The following is a 26,831-nucleotide window of genomic DNA, read 5'->3' as shown; positions in this document are numbered from 1 at the left end:
TGGCTAGAGGTGGAGGTGTTCCTCCCCTTACAACTTTTAGCCCCATGGTTGGGACACTCCCTAGGATGTGGGAGACACAGGTTCAATTCCATCCCAGCACACAAACACACACACACACCCCCGATGTGGAGCAGTGTTTTGGTCTTCGGTCTCCCATCTCCCAAGAGAGTGCTTAAGCACTGGGCTTATGGGGTATTCTGGGGCAGGTCTCTCTCTCAATTTCTCCTGTTGATGTTGTTCCACTTTGTATAACATACCTCAAGAGTCATTAGGCCAGAGAGAATAGCCCAGTGGTGAGGGCACCCACCTGTGAGGTGCGATGGGAGACCAAGTTCAAATCCTTGCTCCACATCAGGAAAAGAGGGGAATTAAACCTACATTTCCCACATTTTGGGTGAGTGCCCTAACTACTGGGATAAAAGTGATAAAGGGGATATCACCAGCTCCTTCTCCTGTTTTGTAATTCTAGCCCTTTAAAAATGCCCCAGGAAGCAAAATGTTTCATTTTCACTAAACATTTTAGTTCAACCCCAAATGAACATTTTTGATTCATTGAAGATTCAGAAAAAATTTAGATTTGGTTCGGCCTGAACCAAAAGTTCTTTCTTTGTTTGTTTGTTTTAAACTGCTGGCAACCTGAAAAATCAGTTATACAGCGAGCTCTACTTTTCACCCCTTCCTTTTCTTTTTCAAACTGATGGCCTCTCCCACATCCCACAAACCCTACTGGATGTAGTAATGAGCACAGGATGTGAGTCCTAACTTCTTGCATGAGTATGTAGGCAAGAAAACCTATGCCTGATTGTGCATAATCGTAAAGATGTTTTGTGTGACATGACATGTTGTTGTAAAAGAAGTTCAAGTGTTCATCACTAGCTGGAGGCAGGGAGCTGCTCACCCCGGTAGCAGCATCCAATAAGGGCTGGTGCCTTCCCCTATCATAACGGCTGTCTTGGATGGCAAGTGGAATATGGAACGAGAAAAGGGAGACAAATTTCTAGCTCAGCTGCCGGCTGGCTCTAGTGAGCTGGAGCTGAGAGATCCTGTGTAATGTTTAGCACTGTGGCTGCATATTATTAGGGTTCTCTAGTGAATATGTTCAGGATTAGGTTTCAGAGTAGCAGCCGTATTAGTCTGTATTCGCAAAAGAAAAGGAGTGCTTGTGGCACTTAGAGACTAACAAATTTATTTGAGCATAAGCTTTCGTGAGCTACAGCTCACTTCATCGGATGCATTCAGTGGAAAATACAGTGACAAGATTTATATACACACAGAACATGAAAAAATGGGTGTTTATCATGCACACTGTAAGCAGAGTGATCACTTAAGATGAGCTATTACCAGCAGGAGAGTGGGGTGTGGGGAAGAAAACCTTTTGTAGTGATAATCAACTCTCCTGCTGGTAATAGCTCATCTTAAATGATCACTCTCCTTACAGTGTGCATGATAAACACCCATTTTTTCATGTTCTGTGTGTATATAAATCTCCTCACTGTATTTTCCACTGAATGCATCCGATGAAGTGAGCTGTAGCTCACGAAAGCTTATGTGCAAATAAATTGGTTAGTCTCTAAGGTGCCACAAGTCCTCCTTTTCTTTTTTCAGAATTAGGGGAACTCTAGAGGAATTTGGCAGTGGGAGTTAGGAGTGCTTTTGCTGCATACTACACTTCTAGACGAGTTTATTTTGGCCTTGGATTAGCATCATTTCCTCCTTTTGTGGTTCTAGGTGACCAGGCTGTTGGAAGCGGCCACACATCAATCTCATAGCCCCAGGCAAGGGATTGAGCCATCTGACTCCAGGAGAGTGGAGCAGGGTGGGGGAAAGCCACCAACCTCCCCTGAAGACAGCTAAGGTACAGTAAGAAGAGGAGTCCTGGGAAGGAACAGAGAAGCCAGTTTACACAGGTTTTGTAGCTATACAAACAGCCTCGGTCAAGGATCGCAGGCTCACTGGATTAAATCCTGGCCTCACCGAAGTCAAACTCCCATTGACTCAACAGGGACAGACTTTCACCCACTGAACCTTGAACCCAAGTTTCAGTTGAGTGAATTTGAGATTGATTATTTTACACAGCTTTACTATATATATATATAAAGTAAGTGTTTAATTAATATACAGGGCCCAAGCCTCCCAAACGACAGGGAGAGATGGATGTCTAAAAGCATTGTTTTCTATATTGCATAATGTAAGTGACAATACCACTAGTCGTCTTAACTATTGGATACCTTTTTCTAGTCCAATAAGATTAATTTGGAGCCCTTCTGTCAATGAAATTGGACAATGTTTTTATTAGCTGACTGTAGTGAGATTGAGTGGCCTCCCACTGAGCCAGAAGGGGAGGGACCACTCTCTGAACCCAGGTGGGCGGAAGAGGGCCATGCATGCCCCCCCACCGGAAGTCAAGAGGAGGGACAGGAAGTATAAAAGGCAGGTCCCGGAACTCAGTTGGGCTTCAGCCACCGGAGGAGACAGATGCCTCCTGCCTGCTCCTGAGCCGCGAGACCATAGTGGAGCCCTGCTGAGCTGAGGACCAGGTACATCCCGGGGGGAGGGGAGGAAGTGGCCCATGGGTAGCTGACCTCAGTCTGGCTACATCGCTGCCTAAAACATGGTCAGTGTGTTGCGGCTGGATTCCCTGCTAACCCAGGGGCAGAACACTCCACCTCTGTTAGAGCCCTGGGCTGGGGCCCAGTCAAGTCAGCTAGGCCCATGTCCCCTTACCCCCTGCCTCCCCTCCCCTGGGGTGGCAGCCTCCCCTCTCTAGGCCAAGAGGCCTGTATTTGTTGGCCGTCCTCTGGAGCTAGGATGTCAGACCTCTTTGCTGCTCTGTCCTGAGCACAGGCCAGAGCCATAGACCATTTGCTGCCCTGCCCTGACTGAGGAGTGAGCTCATAAACTTTTGCTGCTTGGCCTTGATTTCAACCCAGAGCACCGAACTCTTTGCTGCTCTGCCCTGACTGCAGGCTGGAATGATAGACTGTTTAATGCCTAGCCCTGCTTGAGGACCTGGGGCCCAGAGACTTGTTTGCGGCACTGGCCGGACTGCATGCCAGAGCCATAGGCTGTTCAGTGCTCTGCTAATTCCCTGACTGTGGGTGATGCCCAGTGATGTACTGAGACGGAGTGGGCTCCCACTGACCCAGACGGGGAGGGACCATTGCTAACCCACTACACTGACTCCATAAGTAATTTTTCCAGTTGCATTGTTGGAACAGTTCATGATGTAATCACTCTTGAAAACCATCAGCAAGATCACTTCTGATTCCATGGTGTATTTTGGTTAAGCTATTGGGTGATGTAATTAAAATCCAAGGTGGGCAACATCTCACATCGATGATGTTTTGGAAAGTTTGATCGTTTCAACCCCATACCATCTGCTTTGAGGATCTTATATTTAAAAGATCATCTTAAATAACCTTTTCATTGGCATTAAAGATACTGTCATGAAAAATTGTTTAGTTTGGGGCAGTATATTTTCATGAGACGAATATGTATTAAACTAAGCTGTTAACTCTGAGTCAAAGCCAAGACCTGGCAAATAAGATTTGCTTTGCTCACAAAGAGGGATTTTCCATCAATATTATTTTTTCTTAAGGTTAAATAGTCTTCAGCTGAATTTTGAGCGTATTACCTAACATTTCTCACAGTGTGCCTGGAGCCAAAATATCTAACCTTGGACGATACATTTGAAAACAACTGCTTGAGAAGCTGAATTTCATTTTTTTTTTCAATTAAAAATATAGACCCTTAGTCAAAAATTTGACTGAGACCTCTTATCAAGCCACATGTAATGTGTGTTATGGCTTATTTTTTATCATACATTAATGAATTATCTTCTCAGTGGAAGAAGACTGCATGTCTCAGCACTCTGAATAAGTACAGAGCATTCAGTTCCACTCCATAGCAAATTCAGCCTTCAACAAGTCAGTGCTTCCAATGATGGCAGTGATGCAAAACTGCTTTGCCAATGTTTTGCTGGGTTTGTTGCTAGGTGATGACTTGGAAAACTTTGCTATTCCTGCTGAGCGGTTTTAAAAAAAGTCTTCATATTAAATAGCATAAAAATAGGCCATCTTGCTTCTTTAACTTCTGTTTTCTACCCCCTGTAGTTCCCTTTCCCCCACCCGTGCACACACCCTCAGCTCTGCTATCCAGAAGTTGGAGCCACTAGAAAACATTTCCATTTTATAAGTAAAGCGGGGGAGGGAGGAACATTAATCTTGCTGCACATGAAATATAGTGACTTTTACAAATGCCCAGTGATTTATGGTGTCTCTTTGTTTTTACTTTAATTTCAGGTTAAAAAAATAATCAGATTTTTAATTATTCAATGTGATTGGAGTGGGGTTTACAGGTTACAACAGATTAGGGAGTTAGTTCCATTGCTCCTGGGAATGGCCATTCCAGCTCAATATGTCTTGTACCTGGGCTGTATTTCAAAAAATCCTTGGCTGTGACTCCTTCACCTGCCAAGCAGCAGGGAATCCTGGGAAAGCCCTTAGGCTTGTCTGAGGCCTGGTAGCATGTCAGTGATTAATGATGTAAAGTTCTAGAGGCGAGACACTGTGAAATCAGATGGTAGCAAAAAGAGTTAATTCTTGGGCTATTTCCAAACTGGGCCTGTGAAGGAAGACAAAATATTTATTCAAGACATTGTACATTTTGTATCTATGGAGGTACTTTTGATGTCTTATTCTCTAGACATGATGCCAGCAAAGTAAACATAATAGTATATGGCTAAATACCATATAGTTAGATGCAATTATTTACCTTTTTTTTCTGCTTTACTGTAGACTTCTTTTTAAATCTTTGCTCTGTTATGCGATATGTTGTAAACATACTGTAGGAACAGCCGTTTTGTGTGGCAGATTTGGACAAAAATAAACAGTGGCCCAAATTTGCCACAGTCATACAAAAATGCAACTCTGTTGATATTCGTGGAGTTACCCACATTTTCAGCCAAGAATTTGGACTACTGACCTTGATAGCATCCAGTTATAATCTAGCTCATAGGGCTTGATCCTACAATGTGCTAAGTGCAGAGTCCTTAAATCCCACCTCCAAGGAGATGCTCAGCAACTTGCAGGATTGGGTGTTTTAAAAGTGCAGCTTTCTTCCCCCGGGGTGTGTTTGGTGCTGTACAAGCATAGAGGAAGATGTGGTTCAAGAACCTTACAATCTTAGGCCCCAGTCCTTCAGAGATGATATAGCTGTTTAACTCTACCTACATGAGTTAAACAGCTATATAGTTATTTCAATGAGACCACTTGCATGCATGAAATTCAGCATGTGTGGAAGTCAGGGTCTGAAACCAGAAAATGAACAAACATCAGAATTTGTGCTGAGTTTCCTGTCCTTGGAGGAGTGGGATGAATGTGGGTTTGGCTCTGCTACAGAACTCGTTTCTTATCTGTGTGTAGTTTCCCCCCAGCAGATGCACAAACTTTAGCAGAGTCACTTTAACACTTCATTAATTATTGAGAGATGGCAGAAGTTGTACGCTCTCACATCAGTAAATAGTAATTTAGAGGAGTGGGGGGTGGCATAAGTGAGCAGCTTTTTCACTACAGCTGCACTCCGAGCGGTACCAAAAGTCTTCCTGTGCTTTTTGCCAAAAGAGCTTGTTAGCATAACCTTTATGGATTACATTATTTAAAAAAAATAAGAACAATTTTGGTGCTAAATGTGTGAAGCAAGAATGGGTGAATACATAACATGTTGAACAGATCCATGCTCCCCACACTTCATTCATTTTATATCTTCATATTGGACTGCAGAGCTGAAAGGCATAAAGACAAATTGATTTCATGATTACATGTTACATAACATCATAAAAAATTTAACATTAATTACAGCATTGCTCTTCTCGGCAATATACTTGTCATTAAGTTAGGGGGGTCTGTAGAACTTGGGAATGGTTAGCTAAGGTTAGCTTATTATCAGGATATTACTTCATGGTTTCTAGATCCATCCCTTGGGGGCCAAGGTTTTCAAAGGTTGGAGTCTAACTTTACGCTCCCAAGGCCATAGTTAGGCTCCTAGATAAATGGCTTCAATTACAAAAGTGCTGAGTACTAGGCCCATTGGAAAATGGGCTTTTGTTGAAATTTTCCATAGGAAAAGATTGATTTTTGGCAGAATTTTTCATCAAGAATATCATAAGCCACAGGAGAGACTGCAAAGCATCATGGGAGATATAGTCCTATGAGCCCTACTCCCCTGCTGGAGTGAATGGTGGCAATAGGGACATGGAACTACAACTCCCATGAGGCACTGTGGCACCTCAAGTAGATGCAGAAATTAAGGTTGATTTAACCTGCAACAAAATGTGGTGATCAAAAAATTTTTGAACTGCTTCGTCCATGAAAAGTTTTGATATTTTGACTTTTCTTCCTGATTTGAGACAAAAACAAATGTCATATTATTGGAATTTCTCACAGGATGGAAATTTTGTTTTGGTTTTTATCGACTCTGTCGAACACCCAGCTACACCTATTGAAGTCAATGGGTGATAAGCACTTCTGAAAAATCCAGGCATTAGTTAAATTGGATTTAGGTACCTAATTTTAGGCTCCTAAATCTTAATCCTAACTCACAGGATCTGAGCCAATGGAAGTTGATACAGCAGTGACAACTAAAATAAACCCATTTGGCACACTTCTGTATTTGATTGTCAGCTCTCTAGGGGCAGGGACCTTCTCTTTCTTTATGTTCTTCTCCTCTCTCACGCACTGGACCTACAAGATGAGGGAGTAGCCACCTCGTAGCCTCTAAATATCCCAGCACAAGGTTACCATGCAGGCACTCTTTCCTAAGACTTCAAATGAAAGAGATATGCAGGCCTTCTTGAAGCAGAAGGGGGTGTTATGCACAGAAGCAATGCAGTCCAAACATTATCCAAACCCAGGCCAGTTGTGAAGACTTTTACCAGCTCTGTGGGCCAACTTGCATTCATTGTTTGTAGCAACCTGCATGGAACTTGGAAGGAGGATCATAGGTTGCAGGAGGGAAACATATAGAGGAGGTACCAGGAGCCAGTCTGTGTGCACATGACTTAAATGTTTGTGGCAGTTGCAACATCTCTGTCAATAGTTTCCTTAAAGATCCAGTTTAGTTTTAAAAACATGGAGCCTTCTCATGTTATTACCCAGGATGCCATACATAAAACCTGGTGGCAATAGTCAGTCTAGTGTGACCCACAGTAAGGAGAAGAGTGTGATTAATAGGATAACAAAGAGAAACCTAACAACAGACCAAATAGGCAGCATGAAGGGACTCAGACCACTGGGAAAGCTTGACTGGTATACAAAAAAATCTTATAGAAGTATGAAAGCAGTGGAAGCAAGAACTGAGCCAATATAGAGAGGTGACCATGGGAGACAAAGTTGGGACTATGAAGCTAAAGCTTTCTGCCTATCTCATTTGGGGAGGAAAGGCTGAGAAGTGAATGAGACACTGTTGCCAGAATAATGCGTGAAACATTGAAACAGCTGATAAAGGCGACTGATGAGTACTGTGACCCCAGACAGAATAAGATTGTAGAGAGACTATTTTTTTACCCAAAACCAAGAAGCAGAAGAGGGAACAGATACTCATGTTACAGAGCTGCAAACTGTGGCATCAATATGAAACTTTGGAGACATTAAAAATGCCCTAATTAAAGACAGGATCATTTGTGAGACATGTAATTCCATCTTACAGCAGATGTGAGAAACATATCTAACCCTGGAGAAATGCCTCCAAATAGCAAGGGTGAGATGTGACCAAGTGCTGGTGATGCACAATAAAACCATTCTGAGGCCAGTGCACAAATGCAGGCCCTCCATAAGAAACCCATGAAACAAGCACTCGTCCTAAAGTACTACAATCATGGGGCTAACAGCCAAGGCTACAGTGTGATGCCTCAGAAGGAGACCTAAGAGCAGCACTGATGCAAAGTCCAGCGACCCGTTGCATTTGCTAGTAAAGCCCTGACCGACACAGAAAGGGGATATGCTCAGATGGAAGAGGAGCTATTGGCTGTGCGCTTTTGATTTCAACAGTTCCATCAGTTGGACACAAGATGGATGTGCAGTCTGATCTACCCCCTACTGCCAGGTCAGGAATGTGGGATTTTTATTTAAAGGGGCTAAAGTGTAATCGTGGGAGATTTAAGAGCTGACATAATGAGACTGATATACGCTTCAAACCTGGGGACAGAAGCACGCCTGAGATGAGCGAGGGAGTATATCTGCCAGCCAGGCACAAATGCCAAGTTGAAAGCATACAGAGAGTCATGGGAGGCGCATGAACTGCCAGCTGGGGGAGGGTAGCCCCCAGTCCCGCCCCTTCCACCAGAGGCCCCGCCCCTTCCACCCCAGCCCCGGAGCACTGGGAGGTCAGGTGGCACAGCCTGAGCCGGGGCCACCCCACAGGGAAACTGGTCACTGGAGCCACGTCGAGTGAAAGCAGGATGGGGGCGGAGCATGGGCACGGCCATGCTTGGCTGTTGGGGAGGCACAGCCTCTCCCAGCCTATGTTACCCGCCGCCCATGCATGGAGTGGTGCATGGTGTGAAAAAAGTATAGTGGCCAACAACAGAAGGAATGAAATCCTCTACAGCCTAATGAAATCCCAACCCGACCCTGGAAAAAGGTCAGAACAGATCTGTTCACTTGTAATGATAATAACTACGTGGTCACAGTAAATTACTACTCCAGTTTGTGGGAGGTGGACTATCTAGAGGACACTCAGGCAAGAATTGTGATCAGGGAACTGAAGGCGCATTTTGCAACATATGTCATACTTGACACGCTGGGCTCAGACAATGAGCCGCAGTACGCTGCAGCAGAATTCAAACAATCCACGGCCAAATGGGATCCAAGGTACCTACCAACCAATGGGAAGACAGAGCTGGCAGTAAAGACAGCCAAGAGTCTGATGGCGGAGGCAAAATAGACAAGAAGGCGATGTTGGACCTACCAGGCAATGTTGGACCATTGCAATACACTCTCCCAGGGACTAAACAGTAGCCCGGCACAGGGACTGATGGGCTGAAGAACCGAGAGACAGTACACAGAAGCAGATAAGAAAATGTCAGGCTAGACAGGCAATCTGCTACAACAAAGCAGCCAATGACCTGAAGCCACTACACATAGATGAGCTCTGGGTCCCACCATCAAATAGCTACACAAAGCAATGGCAAAAAGCCACAGTCCCATCTGCAGTGGAAAGCAGGTCATATTGAGGTAGGTACAGATTCAGGACGGCAGTGGAGATGAAACCGAAGACAACTGTGGAGTAGTGACAGACAGTAGACCCACGGGATCAAGGCCAGAACCAGGAGAACCATGTGGACTGACATACCTCATTTCTTCTGACTGTATGTGAGCAATACAACAGGACAACACCCTCCTGAATTACAGCAGTGGAATGGAAGCAAGTTCCTCACCAACAGCAGCAACACAAACCAGAAGTGGCAGACAGGTTCTAAGACCAGCATCCCTAGAAGACGATCAGGCCTAGCAGAGGGCATGATAGTCTGGTGGTAAAGGCCACATCCCTAAGGTGGGCTCTGTACTAGCAGCCTCTGGCCTGACCAAGTCAGTAAACACTGGCACAGAAGACACAACAAGAAAAATTGATGAAAGATGTAGAAACCTGAGTAGGTCTTGGAGGGGGGAGCACAGGTTGCAGGAGGGAAGAGTGTGAAGGAGATGCCAGGAGACAAGTCTTTGTGCATGTGGCTTGAATGCTAGTAGCAGTTGCAGCATCTCTGAAAATACTGTCCTCAACGAAGAGCCAGTGTAGTTTTAGAAACAGGGGGTCTTCTCATGTTATTACCCAGCACAAGGTACATGCAACAACTGTCTTGTTTTAACCATTTAAACGACTAATGCTTTTCCACTCTGGCTGTACTTACAGATATCCCAGTCTAGATCTTGAGTGGCCCATGTGAGCTTGGTGTAGCTCAGAATGGAGGATGGCTTTAAGCATCTTCCCCATCCTTGGCATAGCAGGTGAGAATTACCATGGAATAAGAAAGCTCTGGCCACACCCTATGTAGGAGCCATTACAGAGGGTGACTGACTAAACTGCCATCAGAGCAGCTTTACATCAATATGTGAACTGTTCTTTTTATCACTTAGCATCTGCTAACAGGGAAAATGTTTTAGGTCAGCCAGTATTTACATGACAGACTGAACGGCACGAAAGGAGCTTATTCTGGTCTATTTGGTAAGTAATAATATATCTTTCACATTTTTCTTTTTAATATGTATTTGCCTGACAGGCTGGAATGGCTCAGAAGAAGCAGTTTTGTTCTCTTGGGTACAAAACGCATGGTGTGTTTTTTTGTTTGTTTTGTTTTTTGTGTTTTTATTAACTTCCTGAATACACATTTACTCAGTCTCCAACATAGCAGTTCTGTTTTCTGGAATAAATAATACACATCTTATAACCTTCCATTACATTTGAAAAGAAATACATCAATTATATAATTGTTTTAAACATGTTATACAGATGGAAAAGTTTTGGCAAATCTACAGGAGCCAGAAAAAATGCCTAAAGAACACCGCTGGATTAAAAACGTTCTTCTCTTTATTGCAAACACCACCTTAGATTATTACTGGTAGATTAATGTATTCTTTGGCCTTTGTTTCCTTTTTCATTTGTGTAAGCATGAACAGTGAAACCAGACAAGTGTTCTGCTCACTTTTGCTTACGACTGGTTTCCAGGCAATTGCACTCCCCTGTTCTCATGGTTTAATGCTGCAATCAGTGAATCTTATTGGGCACATTTGTGGGGGCAGGACCATTGTTTTGTTCTTTGCAAGCACCTAGCACAATGGGAGTGGGGGCTGGCTCATTACAGGGGCTCTTAGATGCTACACCAATGCAAACAATAACTTGCAAGTAAGCACTTTTTCCCGCTGGCTGTCATCTTTTGCTCCAGAGTCTAAGCTTTCTCTTAAAGTAAAAAAGTTTGGTCCTGATCCAAAGCCCAAAAATGTCAGTAGATGGCCTTCCAAGGATGAATTTTTTAATTTTATCTTTGTAACTCCAGGTTCCTCCAAGGAGCTGAGGAACCTAATTATGTTCTGAATCTTGTTGGAAAACGCATCTTTTTGAAGGTACTCTCTTCCTGGGTTTACATTTCATTGAATGCCCCATTCATGAGCTCATTTTAGAATGTTTTTTTTTTCCCCCAGCTTCTCTTGTGGTACTGACAGTTTAATGGTGCCAACATTCTGCTACGACAGCAACGTTTGCTCATGAGACAGATTCAGTAGCTGGGATAAACTGTGCATCTAAACTTCCATTTTTTTGCAGATTAAAAACAATCCAGTCCTGCCCCTGAACTGCTCTGAGCAAAATGTTTCTGTGCCCTACAAACACCAACAGTCAAAAGGTGGAGATAACAGAAAAGGGCGCAACCAAACCACTAAACATGGATTTGTAGCTGGGCTTCAATTGCTTATGCTTCAAGGAGGGGGAACACTTTTCAGTCCATGGTACGTTTCTCCGTTGCATGACATGACAGCGACATCTGTTCTCATGTGGCTAATACAGTTCAATCCATGATGAGCAAGATTGCAAACTGACATCACATAGGAATGTGCAGGCTCCCACAGAAGACATGGCATCACATGTGGCCCTTTTTTTCAATCAGTTTTTTGCGTCTATCTTCCTCAAAGTGTTTACAGCCTTTATTGTTAATTGCCATGCGTGTCTGTCCATGGCTCGGTCTTCAAAGTTATCAATATGTATGCTGCATAAGGGCAGATTATGTTAAGGGTGTCTTTGAAGTGTTTTTGTTGTCCACCGCACATTCCAGGTTTCAGCTCGCCACAGAGAACTTCTTTCAGGAGTCTCTCCTCACCAATTCTGATAATGTCCTGTCCCTCTAAATTGAGCTTTAATGATCATTGCTGGTGGTTTTTGATCTTTCAGCAATGTTAATGATGGATACTTTGTCTTGACAACGGACCTTCAGAACAGAGCATGTGGCGTTTTTCAAGTTGTTTAATGGGTCGGTGGCAAACTATCCATGTATCATGCCCATAATCAGTCTTATTGGCTGTTTGATGGCGTGCTGGTTGAGTATCCTGTGGTGAAATCTTCTGAAGGCCTGGCTTGCCTTTCGTAGTCTGCCTGATATTTCTTGATCCAGGAAACCATCACCAGAGATGGTATTGTCAAAGTGTATAGCTATACATTATACAGCTAGGGATTAGTCACAAAACTAAGTTCCAGACCCAAAAGTTTGCCACATCAAAGCCAGTTCACACATGCTGCCACATGTGTCTTTGCAGGGGACTTCCAGGAAAAGGAGGCCCTGCCCCACCAGGGACAGGGTAAAATACTACTGAAGCGTTTGCCATTTGCGTTCCAGTGACATGTAATGTAGAGTATCAGCAGATTTTAGATGACCGAACTGTGATAACAACTTTAGCCCTATGTGGAGCTGGAACATTTCCCTTACTGTCTAGCCCTGGCCAGAACACATCATGGTTCCCCCTTCCTCCTGTGTAACAGGAATTCTCCATTCTCTAATCCCCCATCTCCACTCTCACAAATTCATAATGGGAGATGTTACACGAGATTCTGATTGCATTTATACTGGTGGAAATATGATGTGACTTCACTGATGTCAGTGAAGTAATCCTGTCTTTCCCCTGTTTGCCCCTGTGGGAACAAACACTCCCCTTCCTTCCCTAGTTGGCATGGCATAGGCAGTATTACTAACCTCAAACATTCAAACAGGTCCCCAGACTTGAGAGAGGCTGAAAAACCATTAGACTTAAAAGTGTATCATTTTTTGGTTTTGATTTTGGTTTAGGTTTGTTTTCTTTCTGGTTCTGAGCCTTTAGAGTCACTGATTCAAGCTTTTCTCTGCAGCCATGACAGCTAGAAACTTGCATTAAAAAAAAAAGCAAGCTGAGAGTCTCATATGATCACATGATTCCAGAAGCTGGGGCTCTTAAAAAAATCCCCCAAATAAAGTGAGAGTCATGATAAAAGTGTTGGAGTTGGCAACACAGACACTGACAAGATTTTGAAAGTCACCTGGATCAATATTTAGATTTTCATGAGGTAGCAAGTTTGGAAAGCTTTGAAGGTGGCGATTTGCATTTAAACCCTAATTGCAAGTGGAAAGAAAAGCATGCTTATAATAACAACCACCTCCTTTCTATGCCTCCCAGTGTGCAAAAGGGAGGCTTGAAGACTTTGTTTGCCAATTTCCATTTGCAGTGCCGGGGGGGGAGGTTACAGCTCCCCCCCCTTTTTTAAAAAATTTGGGAAGTTCACTGTAAGCTGAAAAGCAAACAACCAAGCAAAGACTTTCCATGTACAAAGCAGATGGATGCGCATGGCCTTTCTTGAGGGAGCTGGGCAGGTCTCCTTAACCGCAGCTTGTTTTGTACTGCACATCACTCCACACTGGCAATTGTTATTGTGCACCTGTCTGTAATTTCAGAGGTTCACCCACCTCAAGCAAGCTATATTTAAAAACTCAACGCTGATAAAAAAAAAAAAAGAAAAGAAAAGTTCAGAGGAAGGGATTTCCTAGGTCACAAATAAACATGTGCAGTTGAGCGCTCACTAAGTAAACAGAAAACAGGGGCAGCTGAGAGAAATCAATTTAGCTGAACAAACAATGTTCCATGTAATGAACTACTAATTATCCTTTTATGCCATGTCAGTCTGAGTGATTACAGAGCCGTGCAGTTTAATTTGACGTTTGAGCATTGCCTTGCTCCATTAGCCTCATATAAAGCTACGACACGTCGAGAGGGGGTGGGGGGGAAGTGGTGTATGGGGTAGGGGGAGGCTGTCTTTATCTAGAACTAAGTAAGCACCTGTAGCAATAATAAAGAAAATATCTTTTGACAAATATCCGGATGATGATAAAGGGTCCAGCATCTGGGGACTGTAGCAAGCATGAGGAGGCATCTGCTGCCCTTTCAGAAAACTTAGCTCTGTGTGTTAATGGTGTCCCAGATATTTGAGGCTTGCATTAAACTAGCCATAAGTAGAGAAATAAATTCCACAGATCAGACACATGGACAGGTTGTCTCTGTCTCCAATACACAGGCTCCTGCATCGGTTTGCCTTTGGCTGCAAACTCTGAAGGAGAGGATACGTGAGCCTCCCAGATTTGAGAGGAAAAACACAACACTTCCTGGGCATAAATATCTTTCCATGTGTGTGTGGTGTGGGTTGTTGGGGGTCCCTCCTCCCAGCACACACATACAGTTTTATCTGGCAATTTTCACACTATAGATAAAGCAAATCCCCTTAGTATTTGGGAAATCTCCTGGTTAATCTGGAACTGAAAGAAGTGTATGATAAATACTAGTTTATTATCACACAGTTTGTCCAACTAGCTGTACTGATAACAGGATTAAGGAGAATTAACATGTGGAGAAAGCTAAAGACAATTATTTGGTATATACATTGTGGCTATTAACTCTGAGGATACCAGTGTAATTACCATATTCTAATATCTGGAGATAAACACTTTGGACTTGATTCTCTTCTCACAATAGCGTACATCCAAAGCAATTCCTCTGAAATCACTGGAGTTACTGCAGTGTAAAACTAGTATAAATGTGGAGAATTGGGCCCATTGTCCAGTATAATAAAATGCAGATTCTTCCATTGCAAAACAGTGACATTAAGAATAAATTTGACCCAGTGTAACTAATGTTACAATTTCTGGAGTTAGGTTAAATAATGACAAACCTTCACCCAAGCAAAAACCTAAATGTAGGTTTTTATCATCTGTACATCGGAAATCCCTCCCATTTTCAATGTCTTCAGCATTGAAAATTGTTAGTGGACCAACAGATGCTAAAATAGTCCATATTCAGGGGGAGCTGATTGGCAGGTGTAAAAGTGTTTCAGAGCACTCCAATTTGAGTTAAAATTCAATGAAATAATTTTTCAACAGATCAGTTTTATTGCTTGTTCTCTTTTGAAGTAAAAATCAATACTTTCCCCTAAAAATAACCACCCAAGCCTGGAAACCCCAAGGATATGTTTCAATATGTTATCTTTCATATAGGATGTACCATCTATAGTTCTCCTACAGTTAGATCCCCAGCTGGGGTAAATCAGCCAGCTACAATGACATCAGTTTACACCGGCTGAGGCTCAGGTCCACAATACGTAACATACTCAAACATCCACCCTCCAGAGTTCTTGCAGTTTCCACACCTTGAACCATCATTCAGTTTGGCCTTTTCTAAGCCTATTCCCAGAGTTTCCACACTGTCCCCAGTTTAAGTGAATTTAGAACTGTTGAAAAGTATCACGTTGACAACCCTGAAGAGTGAAGTCCTCTTATCCACAGTACAAGTATCACGAAATTGGACCTACCAGGCAATGTTGGACACTTTTTTGCCTATAGGCTTCAACCATAATTTGGCATGACCATCATTAGGGTGGTTCAGTCTCCATGCTCATTCAGTTCTTGGCCTTTCTGCTGAGCCAAGAGCCTCAGCTACGATTGGTGGGTTTTGTTGTTTTCAGTGGACAGGTGTCCAGCATTGAGAACACCAAACTCACTTCGCATAGGATCCCAAGCACCTCCAGGGTGATGGCGACTTTTTGGTCACTGCCAACCTGGGCCAGTTTTACAACACACTGGGTAAAATTCAACTCTGGTGAAAGCGACAGGATTTAAAAATAGAACTGCCTCTAATCACCCCAGGGCTGAACTGGCCCCATTATTTCTTTTTAATCTGTCACTGTTGTACACATTGGGGTCTCTCTCCAAAGAGCATTTGTAACTCCCATTGATGCTAATGGGTGTGACATGCGGGTATCCAGAAGACAATAGATCCCATTGACTATCGTAGCTCCCTGGACTTAAGTGATGCTCGACACTTGATTAACCTAAACTAATGAGGCACAACTAGAACCAGTGGAAATGCGTAGGACTCATGCCCTCTGAAAGGCTGTAGTGCAGAGTTTACAGTGGTGTTTTCCAATCAGACACACCAGGAGGGCTTCACCCTCATCCTGAGAGAGACCAGTGGAAAGTGACGGCAAGAAAAAAGTGCACACTTAGGAGCAAGTACTCTCTTCCTTGAACATGTTTACAGTGCACAATGGGGCCCTGATCCTTGGCTGGTGCTCCTGCAATATAAATAATAATAACAATGACATAGGAGATGGTTTCAAATTCCTGGGAAGTTTAAGGTTTTGCAAGATTTGATGTCAGCTCTCCACTCATCTGCTCTTCCTCTTCATAGGCCAGGAGCTTGGAGGTTGCTTTCCCAGTTGGCATTAGGCAAGCAAGAATGACCAGCTCTTTCCAACATAAAACACTGATAATTTGGCAAGCAGGAACCTGTGAAATCTGTGAAAAGCCAGTGACCCATGCAGTGGACACTGGTCGTGTACTGACAAGTACCTGGCATTGTCATGGAGTACTATCCACCAACCTGGTCCTGAAGGGAGGTCAACACTTCTGCAAGGTGGTAAGTGCCATTGTTCATTCATTTATTCATTGATTCTCCTGCTCATGGAGTGTAGAGTGCACACTTTGGATCACCCATGTCCAGAGCCTAGTCTCCTGCCAGTGTTGCAGCCTGCTCTGTATTAAGGCTGAGGTAGGCAAGGTCGGAAGCCACAACATCCCTCCAGTATTTGTGCGGCCATCCACGAGGTCTTCTCCATCCAGCTTTTATTGGATCAAGTGCATAAAGCTGGCGGACCTGCATGGACTCCAGCATACAGAGCAGAAGTCCAAGCATCCTGAGCTCATGTTGAGTCATTTGGGAAGACATTGGAGGCTGGTTAGTCTGACACCTGACATCCTTGTTCAGAATGTGATGAAACTACCATGTATGTATGCCTTCAATTCATCCTCGCTGGTTCATGTTGTAAGTGTCCAGCTGACACATTTGAGTCTCTGTGGTGGCCCAGGTTTCAGAGCCATACGGAAGGATAGAAGTCACTGCTGCTTGATAGATGTGCATCTTAGTCCAAGTTGATATGTAGCGTTGATGCCACAGAGGCGTCAAGAACGTGCATAACACCCAGAGCCTTGCTGATGCGATGTGTCATATCAGCAAGGCAACCTTTCTCCTTGGTGACAACAGAGCCAAGATACTCAAATGAGTTAACAGATTCAACTTCTTGTCCATCAGTTACAATGGGTAGGAGTAGAGGTCCACCATCAGCTTGGTCTTCTTCCAATTGACTTGAAGACCAAGCTTACCACTCAAATTAATGCCAAGGGAGCTCCTATTAATCTGCTCCTTCTCCTTTTTAAGTTAATGGCAAAACTCCAAGGGAAGCTTGATCAGACCCTTATGGGGTAAGAAACAGTATTAAAAATCAAAGTCTCATGTAAAACATATAGTTTATGGGGAACACTTGGTATAAAAGTTCTGTAGTACATCAGTCTTTCTCATTGTATTTTACATGCCACTGCATTCCAGGTCACAGCAGGTTAGTGTTTTTGTCATATCTTGCAATGCTTGCCTTTATGTAAGTGCTGCTAAGAATAAAATTAGCAGTGGGAGAGAAACAGCAGTTTGATGTCTAAATTTAGAAAACTTGATGAATAAATCTATTAACTTCATTGCAGAAGGAGAAAAGAATAGCAACCCTTTTTGTTTAAAGGAAAAATAAAATAAATATAAAATAAGAGCTGATTGCCCCTTTAGTTTCTTGAGGGGGCTGATTTAAAGTCTTCTAATTCCAGGTAGAAATCTAAATATTAGTTGATTGCCTGGTTTGATTCATGGGACCATGACTTGAGAAGAAATTTTCCAGTCAGATCTGAGAGATTTTGTTGAAAATATTGTCAAAAAGGTCTCCTTTCAGCATTTATTGGAGGGGAGAAGCACAAAAGGCTATGTCCTCTTCATTACATAGCATAAAGCAGGTTCTTCCAGGTGTTCTGTGCTAACGTGATGCTGGCTTCATTGTAACGCTCACAATAATCACATACCACACCCCAGACATCGGGCAAGCAATACTGCTCACAATGTGAGGACGACCGGAAGGAGTGAAAAGCTGATTCCTAAAATAATGGTGAAGTGAAATAGCACAGGGAGCTGTGGGTTTTAAGAGAGAGGTTCCAAGCTTATAAATAATACCGAGGATACCAATAATTTCCTAAAGTGAAGTTAACCCCGGTGCAGATGGCCTGCATAGGAACATATGCACCACTTAAACCCCATGGTAAGGGCCAAATAGGGTATATATACATGGAAGCTCTGATCCAGCAAAGCAACTGAGCACATGCTTAACTTTAAACACATGAGTAATCCCATTGACTTTGTTGGGACTACTCACATGCTTAAAGTTAATTAAGCGTGTGGTTAAGTATTTTCCTGGATGGTGGCCATAAGGCCTTTCTGCCCTCAGGGGACATCCACCTGGAGAAGAGATCACAATTTCATGGATCCTGAGCCATGCCTGAGGATGGATTTAATTTGTCCCAGCTCTCTAGCTCATCTCCTTCTTCCAGGCTGCCTCAGGAGTCCTGGTGCCAATAGAGAGGCTCCAAGATGGGAGTCAAAAGTCCAAAAGAACAGTGGTGTGACTATAGATCTGTAACACACAAATCCCAAAGCTGCTATTGCAGAACCTTAAAGAAACAGTCCATGACTATGGCAATAAAATCAATAGCCATGGCATGACACTGCCCTTTCCTTAGCTTCTAGATTAAAAAAAGGGAACACTGATAGCTGAGCACGTTAAATCCCTGCTGAGCAGGAACAAGACTGTGCCTCAAAATGTTTATTTTCTTCCTTTAAGAATATTTGCTCTGCTTTGATTTCCAGTGTTTCCAGTTGCCATATCAACCTGAGAAACTTGCTCTGCAATTGACAGCATATTTTTCAACACAGGATTTTAACACTGGTTGCGTCAGCACAGAGTTTCAATTGCTAATGTTCCATTTTTTTTTTTTTAAGTCTGTATCTTCCCAGATAGCCCATGTTAGTTTGGGAATGTGCCATTCCCTGTTTACTCAACACTTCTCATGTCTCCTGAAAGGCAAGACGCAATGGACCAGAATCACCCCACTAGCAGGAGAGAGGTCAAAACTACGGGCCAGATCCTTAGGTCTTGAAAATCAGCGTCACACCGTTAACATCAGTAGAGCTATAGTGATTTAAACCAGCTGGGGATCTGGGCCTATATGCTTGCACGGCAGGCCTGCTGCACCACAGGAGGGATTCAGCCCTCAGGGAAGGATAGTTACCATTGCTGCCCTTCTTTTGGAAATTCGACCAATCAAAGTCAGCTTCATTCTCTAGAACTCTATGGGACTCTCGAAGCGTGGCTGAAAGAGGAGATACATTGAATCAACGGCGAGCACTACCTCTTTTCTTTGAGGCTGGGCTGTCTCTCTTAGAGCTCCCCCGGTGGAGGGGACCTTGTCATCCTCCGGTACTGTTAGAACCTTCGCCCTCAATCCAGTGGACTTTCAGTTGCTGTTGGCCAACCTACTGGCCTAAACAGGAGTGAATCTGGCCCCAGTGCATGAAATGAGTCTGATAGAGTGAGAGTCTATAACATTTTTCATGGTGACTGTACTGGGCTTTTAAAGAGAGAGAGAGAAGGAGAAAAGAAAGGAAAAAACCCTGAATCTCTATCTTTTTAACATGGAGATGCCGCCACAGCAGGAAATAATGGATTGCTGTGATGGTGGCTTGCCTGAAAGCCTGTAGATTTATGTAACGAGAAATACAATTCTTGCAAAGGACATTGTTAAATCTTTTCAAAATTTCAGCAATGAGCCATTTTATTGCTAATAATATGGCTAGATTATTCTTTTAAAGAATCTAAGAATGTTTGACAAGAGAGGAAAATGGATAGGACTTGAGGCACTGTAATCTATATTTTTCGTTTACCTTGCTTGAAGCTTGAACAACACATGTGCCACAAATGATTTGTTTATTACTCATAGCCCCTAAGGGGACCAGTATCCAGTCTCGGAAGCATAATGGCTATTCAAATGAAAGCTTTAATAGATTGTTGCAGATTTGATATCAATGCAGCAAGAGAAAGAGATATGCAAATATTCGGAATTAAACAAACTAGCAGCCACCTTTCACCTCTGGAGCCGCGGTTTCAAATCTGGATCACATCATAAGTGAAATGAGTTTGTTGGCCTCAGTCCAGGTGTCTGGGGAAGTTTTTTTTTTTTTTTTTTTCTGTCTCACAACAACATTGCCCAGTTTGAGATGTTTGGCATTTAACTGGCGTTTGTGGCTGAGGAGAGCTCAGGGGTGTTTCAGGTCAGGACCAAGGTATATTAGCAGGGGAAACAGCTGCAGTCCCGGTCTGCTTGTAACAGGGTTGGCTACCACCCAAGTGCCGCCTCATGGCCAGAGGTAGCTCTGCAGCACTCCCCTCCTCCTATTGTCTCCTTCACAGCATTCCTTAACCAAACTCCTGATAGTTCAAAGGAAATTAAAACATTCCCATCCTGTGGTCCAAGTTATTCACTCTTTAAGTACACACTGGCCCTCTAGCCCCCAACCCCTGTTCAATATCTCTCTCCCGTTAGTTGAGAGGTTCCCAGCCCTCTTTCTCAGAGTTGGGCACAGTTAAAAGCCTCTGCGAAAGCTAACCTTGCTGCTGCAGATCTCTGCCTCCAGAGCATCCCCCACCTTACTGTGGCCACCGGCTGCCCTTTATAGGGAAGTTCCTGATCCTACTCAGGTGGGGCGCATCCTGTAATCAGGGTTGGCTTAACCCCAGCCCATGGGGCAAGCCACCTTGTTACTCTGCCCTATGCCTATCTTAAACCAGGGCTAGTAATCTCACCCTTAGATTCTGTATAGATTTTTATACCACACTCATCACCATAGCATCTGATCACCTTCCAGTAAGAAACGTGACTACACAACAATCACGTGTTCTCTTATCCTCTTCCCGGGGGAGAAGTGTGTGCAGTGGAGTGTCGTGCTTTGGCAGGGTTTTTATTTAACTATACGCGTTGCTCCATGTTTATGTTGCAGAAGGCAAAGTCAAAGAAATGCGCCTTGCACTTGGAGTGAACGGTGGTGAGCTTTTTGCTGGTCCTCCTACTGAGCCATAGAAATTAAGGATGGAAAAGCGCTATACCCAAAGATCCCAATGGCCCGTCTATGTTGTGTTAACCGCTGTGGCAGGAGGACCCAGTTATATTTTGGAGAAAGTAGAGCAGAGCTGTAGCTTCATGTGGGGACACAGTTTAAACATGGTTCCATCCCATCTACACTGCAAGACCATGTTGGGGGATTGCCTTGTTGTTAGCGGGGTCCCCCGAGGTACAATCTGCCTAGGAGCCCAGCCCCAAATCCACATCAAGAAATGCTAGTATAACACCCTTGTCCACCCTACAATTGAAACTCTGCCAGCAACAACTGAGAACATGAAACACTGGGGAAAAATAATAATTATACATAAAAAAAAACCCTGTAAAAGTTTTCAGTGTCTTCTCAGTTCTTGTAAAACTGCTATTATCTTGTCCAACCTCCGGAGCTTTTTATGCAATTATCAATTATGTCGGGTGGATTTCAAAATGCAGTCTGAAACACAGAGGCCACATCTCAGGAAAGAATGCTCAATATGGAGAAGTATAGAATCATAGAATAACAGAGTTGGAAGGGACCTCTGGAGGCCATCTAGTCCAACCCCCTGCCCAGAGCAGGACCAATCCCAACTAAACTCCCAACTAAGTAGTCCTCTTAGCAGTACTTTTATTTGTTATTTGCCCAAAATGGAGCATAAAAATAAGACAATGGAAAAGGTTGCAGAGAAGGATGATCCTGTGGTTGAACCACTGGGTTGAGATTCAGAAGATGTAGGTTCAGTTCCTGACTCTGCTGCAAACTTCCTATATGAACATGGGCAAGGCACTTTAATCTCGTCATGCCTCACTTCCATATCTGCAAAATGAGGATAATGATAATCCTCATGGCCGTCTTGTCTACTTGGATGGCAAATTCCTTGGGCAGGCAGCGTCTCTAACAATGTATTATTAGTAGGATTATAACAGTGGAGCCTAACGGTCTGTCTGCACTGAATTGTAAACCTGGGTCTGTTGGACCTGGGCCTGGGGTTTCAGTGGGTAGGTCTACACAGCAAGCAGAAATCCTTAGAGAGAACCTGGCAGAGAATCTCAGAGCGCATGTCTATAGACTCAGGCTTACGGAGCTTGCATCATGGCAGTAAAAATAACTGTGTAGACATCTCCGGTGCCAGACTCTGTTTGCTTTTTAATACATTTGATTCTTTTTAACCCTGGTTGGGCCTTAGGATGTTTTTCCAGAAAGTTATCTTGCCTAAACCTTAATATGGCTAGCAGTCGATTTTAGAAACAAGTAAGGAGATGTCAGTAGATTTATAGGAAGAGAGAGTAGCAGCTGTTCTTAAAAAATATTTAAAATATTGTGCAGAAAGGGTCGCAAACCCTATGGCTTGGGGTAGTGATGCAGCAGTGTTTGGTGCTGTTGCTATAGAATAATAGAGTATTTGTAAATGGAAAGATACTACTGTTTGGTCCACATTTTTCAGTGAGAATGACAGCACTGAGCACTCCATGACCTGGACTCAAAAGTAGAGCTGGTTGGGAATTTCCCAACAAAGTGTTGTTTCACTGAAAAAAATTTGATTTGTAGAAACTGAAATTGTTTGAGACAGAGGGCTGGTTTCAACGAATCTCCTGATTCTATTAAAAAAAATTGATTTTTTTTTCAACTTGTCAAAACGTCCGAATATGATAGTTTTGAAACAAAAAGTTTCATGCATGTATTCTAAATGCTTCTTTGTTTTGAAATTTTAATTTATTCTAAAAAGGGTTTTTTTCTAAACCATCAAAATTGCAGTGAAATATTTCAAAATTATCAAACTGAAATGTGTTGTTTGAGCCAATTTCAAAAATCTTTCAGATTATTTGTTTGTGAAATTTTTCAAGATCAATTTTTTTATTTCATTTCCCATCTGGCTCTACTCAGAAGAGACCAAGGAAATTCTTTTGTTCTCTTCTTGGTCCCACTGAAGTACGGCCATGCTAGGTCAGACCAATTGTCCATCTAGCCCAGTATCCTGTCTTCTGACAGAGGCCAGCAACAGATGCTTCAAAGGGAATGAATGGGATGGCAACTATAAAGCGATCCATCCTCTGTTGTCCAGTCCTAGCTTCTGACAGTCTGAGGTTTAGGGACACCCTGATCATGAGGTTTCATCCCTGACCATCTTGGCTAATAGCCATTAATGGATTTATACTCCATGAACTTATCTAATTCTTTTCTGAAGCTATATTTTTGGCCTTCACAACATACCGTGGTAACATATTCCACAAGTTGACTGTGCATTGTGTGAAGAGGTACTTCCTTCTGTTTGTTTTAAACCTACTACCTATTAATTTCATTGGGTGACCCCCGGTTCTTGTGTTATGTGAAAGGGTAAGTAACACTTCCCTATGCACTTTCTCCACATCATTCACGATTTTATAGACTTCTATCATATGTCCCTTAGTTGTCTCTTTTCTAAGGTGAACAGTCCAAGTCTTTTTAATCTCTCCTCATATGGAAACTGTTCTGTATCCCTAATCATTTTTGTTGTCCTTCTGTATCAATTCTGATCTATGTTTTTTTGAGATGGGACAACCAGAACTGCATGTAGTAAACAAGGTGTGGGCATACCATGGATTTATGTAGTGGGATTATTATATTTTCTGTCTTATTATCTAGCCCTTTCCTAATGGTGCCTAACATTCTGTTAGCTTTTTTGACTGCCGCTGATTTCATACCATTGCAGTTTTCTTCGTGCTGCTTTCCAAGACCAAATCTGAGCCAGACTCTGAGTTTTGTGTGAATGGCAAGCGGGGTTTTTTTTCTATTTTTTTTTTTTAATGTTTCCTGAGTATAGAAGGCTGTCTGATCACAAACAGCTTTTAAAATGATTTTAGTAAATAGTTTGAAACCAGACCACGAAGTCTCTTGTAACTGTAGGCTTGTCCTAATTTGGTTTGTCGCTGGCAGCCCATTTTCATTTTCTTCCCCAACTCCCCCAACCCAACACCCCCCCGTAAGAGCAAAATATTGTATGTTACTTTTGAATCAGGATTTGTAGGAAGCTGCTACACCGAACAAGATACATAAGTAAACAGCGACACCTTGTGGACAAAGTGTATCAGCTTTTCCAAAATATGGAAAAGGCTTGTCGACATGATATTTCTATACTTTACCCTCTGTCCTAGAAAAATCAAATTTCAAATGGAACGAGTTAAATGTGCCATATGTTTTGGTTCATGGTAGTATCAAGAGAGAGTCTTATTTCCACAATTCTGCAAAAGTGAAGGTGCCCAAAGCAGTGGCCAATACAGATAGGGGATCTGGATTATTCTAAGCTCTGAGCATGGACACAGCTCCAAATAATGTCAGGGGAGATGATGAGGGGAGAATAGACTCTCAAGTGCAGCACCTGAAATTGAAAAGGTAAAGAGGCAAAACATGACGAGCTATAGAAATGCTTATCAAGGGACTTGCTGGGCACTAGCAGATGCTCACATAAACAAGGGCACAGTACCAGATGGGTCAAAATGAAACTACCATCCATTAGTACATGTCTGCCTATAAAGAGTGTAGAAGTCTCATGAGGACTTCCATACAAGTAATGGTATGGCCACATCTCTCACCAAGTCAGGTTAAAATGAACTACTAGCTCTGAGCAACTGATATGTTGAGAAGAATATTTGTTATAAGTTTGGCCCTTTATCCTGTACATGCATCAATACTAAGCTGAGTGTTCACCATCCCGAATGAACAAACTATGTTCATCTCATGCTACCATTCATTTCTTCTCTTTGCTACGTGTAATAAGTATTGTTTCTGCTCCCTGACTAAAACCTTTCAAGCCAGCAACGGAGGCATAACAGGCTCTCTAGCGTTTTTGTGGAGGGAATAATTATTTGTGCTGAAATTCATGAAGCTTTCATGATTCTTAGACTTCGTCAATTATATCAAGTGGCTGTCCAGATACTCACACACTAATAATAGGACCTTACAATCATGGCAAACTGAATTTAGTGTTCTTGCACAAAAATATTTGTGAATCAGGGTTTCTTTCATGTTCAGCCAGCTCTCCTAAACCCTCTCTTTAACACAGACTAGAGCTGCAAAGCTCCAAATCCAACCTGCCTTAGTGAGAGATGTGGACATATCGTTACTTGTATGGAAAACCTTGTGAAAGTTCTGCACTCTTTGCAGGCAGAACTGTAGTAATGGGCAGTAGGTTTATACTGACCCATCTAGAGCCCTTGTTTATGTGAGCATCAGCTAATGCCCAGCAAGTCCCTTGATGATCATTTCATGTTTTGCTTCTTCTGTGGAAGCTCCTTTCAGGATCATGCCCATAGTTTGTCAGTGGTGCTCTAGGAGTCTGATTCCAGCATCAGTAATGCTTGTTTGACAAAGGTGTAAGTGTGACTTCAGCAGATTGACTCCTGATTTACATACACAAGGATAACCGAGAGAAGAATTGGGGCCTATGTTTCTGCCAGTCAGGGTTCTTGCAAAATGTCCGTTTTTAAACTTACTTGTTTATTATTTATTTGCATTGTGCATCACGGCAAAGAAGAGTTTTAAGGGGGGATCTGAAGGAGGACAATGAGGAGTCTCTGTAGGTTATGTGACAGAGTTGGGCCAGATGGCTGCAGGAGAGCGATAGAAGGCAGATATATTAGCCCCAGGCTAAATAGGTCCCTTTTCCCTGGGTAAGGTAACAGGGAAGTTTCCAGAACAATCAGGAACCTTCTGGAAACAATTAAGACAGACAGGCTGATTAGAACACCTGCAGCCAATCAAGCTGCCAGAATCAGTTATGGCAGGCTAATCAGGGCACCTGGGTTTAAAAAGGAGCTCACTTCAGTTTGTAGTGTGTGTGTGAGGAGCTGGGAGCAAGAGACGCTAGGAGCTGAGAGTGAGAACACATACTGTTGGAGGACTGAGGAGTACAAGCATTATCAGACACCAGGAGGAAGGTCCTATGGTGAGGATAAAGAAAGTGTTGGGAGGAGGCCATGGGGAAGTAGCCCAGGGAGTTGTAGCTGTCGCACAGCTGTTCCAGGAGGCACTCTAGACAGCTGCATTCCACAGGGCCCTGGGCTGAAACCCGGAGTAGAGGGAGGGCCCAGGTTCCCCCCAAACATCCCAATTCCTGGTCAGACACTGGAGAAGTTGACCTGGACTGTGGGTTCACAAAAACAGCCAAACTGAGGGCTGCCGTGAATCTCCGAGGCGAGCAAATCCGCCAATAAGCACTAGACCCACCAAGGTAGAGGAGGAACTTTGTCACAGTATTTACAGGGAGCTCCTGCCATGCACCAGTGGCAGCATGGGAGAAAGCACCAATGTGCTTGTTTGAAAGTTTAACAAGTGGGCGATGAAGGCTGGCATCACTGGTGAATCAGAGGCAGGAGGCAAAATCACGATAGCCTCTGAGAGATGATGGGTTGCATGGGGATAGACTGTGAAGGGCCTTGAAAATAAAGCCAGGTAGTTTCTGTTTGATGGGATGGAGAAGAGGGAGTCTGTGAAGAAGTGCAAAGAAAAGTGTAACATGGTCAAACAACAAGCTAGGGATCTTTGAAGCAGCATTTGGGACAGATATGAGCAAGGCAAGATGAGATTTGTCAAGGCCAGAGAAGGGGATGTTGATATTGTGACAGACTGACAATATCCTGGACAAACTTTATGGAATTAAGACAAATTTTACTGAATTAAGTTAAACCTTATTGAATTGGGTTTAATACCTTTGGGGTCCATTGTATTTTTAAAAATGCAGTTGTCTGTTGTGGCATTTTATGTTACTCCTCTAGTAGGTGG

General features: G+C 43.1%; 1 long non-coding RNA gene across 2 annotated transcripts in view; it reads left to right on the top strand.

Moving 5' to 3' along the window:
• Positions 1–2,466: 2,466 nt before the first annotated feature.
• Positions 2,467–26,831, top strand: part of LOC140917136 (uncharacterized) — a 37,606-nt gene continuing 13,241 nt past the window's right edge. Inside the window, exon 1 of one of the 2 annotated variants that reach the window (XR_012160714.1) lies at positions 2,467–2,537. This is a non-coding gene — a long non-coding RNA (uncharacterized lncRNA). Of the gene's footprint in view, positions 2,538–16,433; positions 16,473–26,831 lie in introns of those variants that run through there. The other variant, XR_012160713.1, reaches the window with a different exon arrangement.

Source organism: Lepidochelys kempii, chromosome 9 (genome assembly GCF_965140265.1).
Source record: "Lepidochelys kempii isolate rLepKem1 chromosome 9, rLepKem1.hap2, whole genome shotgun sequence".
In the NCBI taxonomy this organism is placed as follows: Eukaryota; Metazoa; Chordata; order Testudines; family Cheloniidae; genus Lepidochelys; species Lepidochelys kempii.
This window is presented reverse-complemented; position numbering and strand designations above follow the sequence as displayed.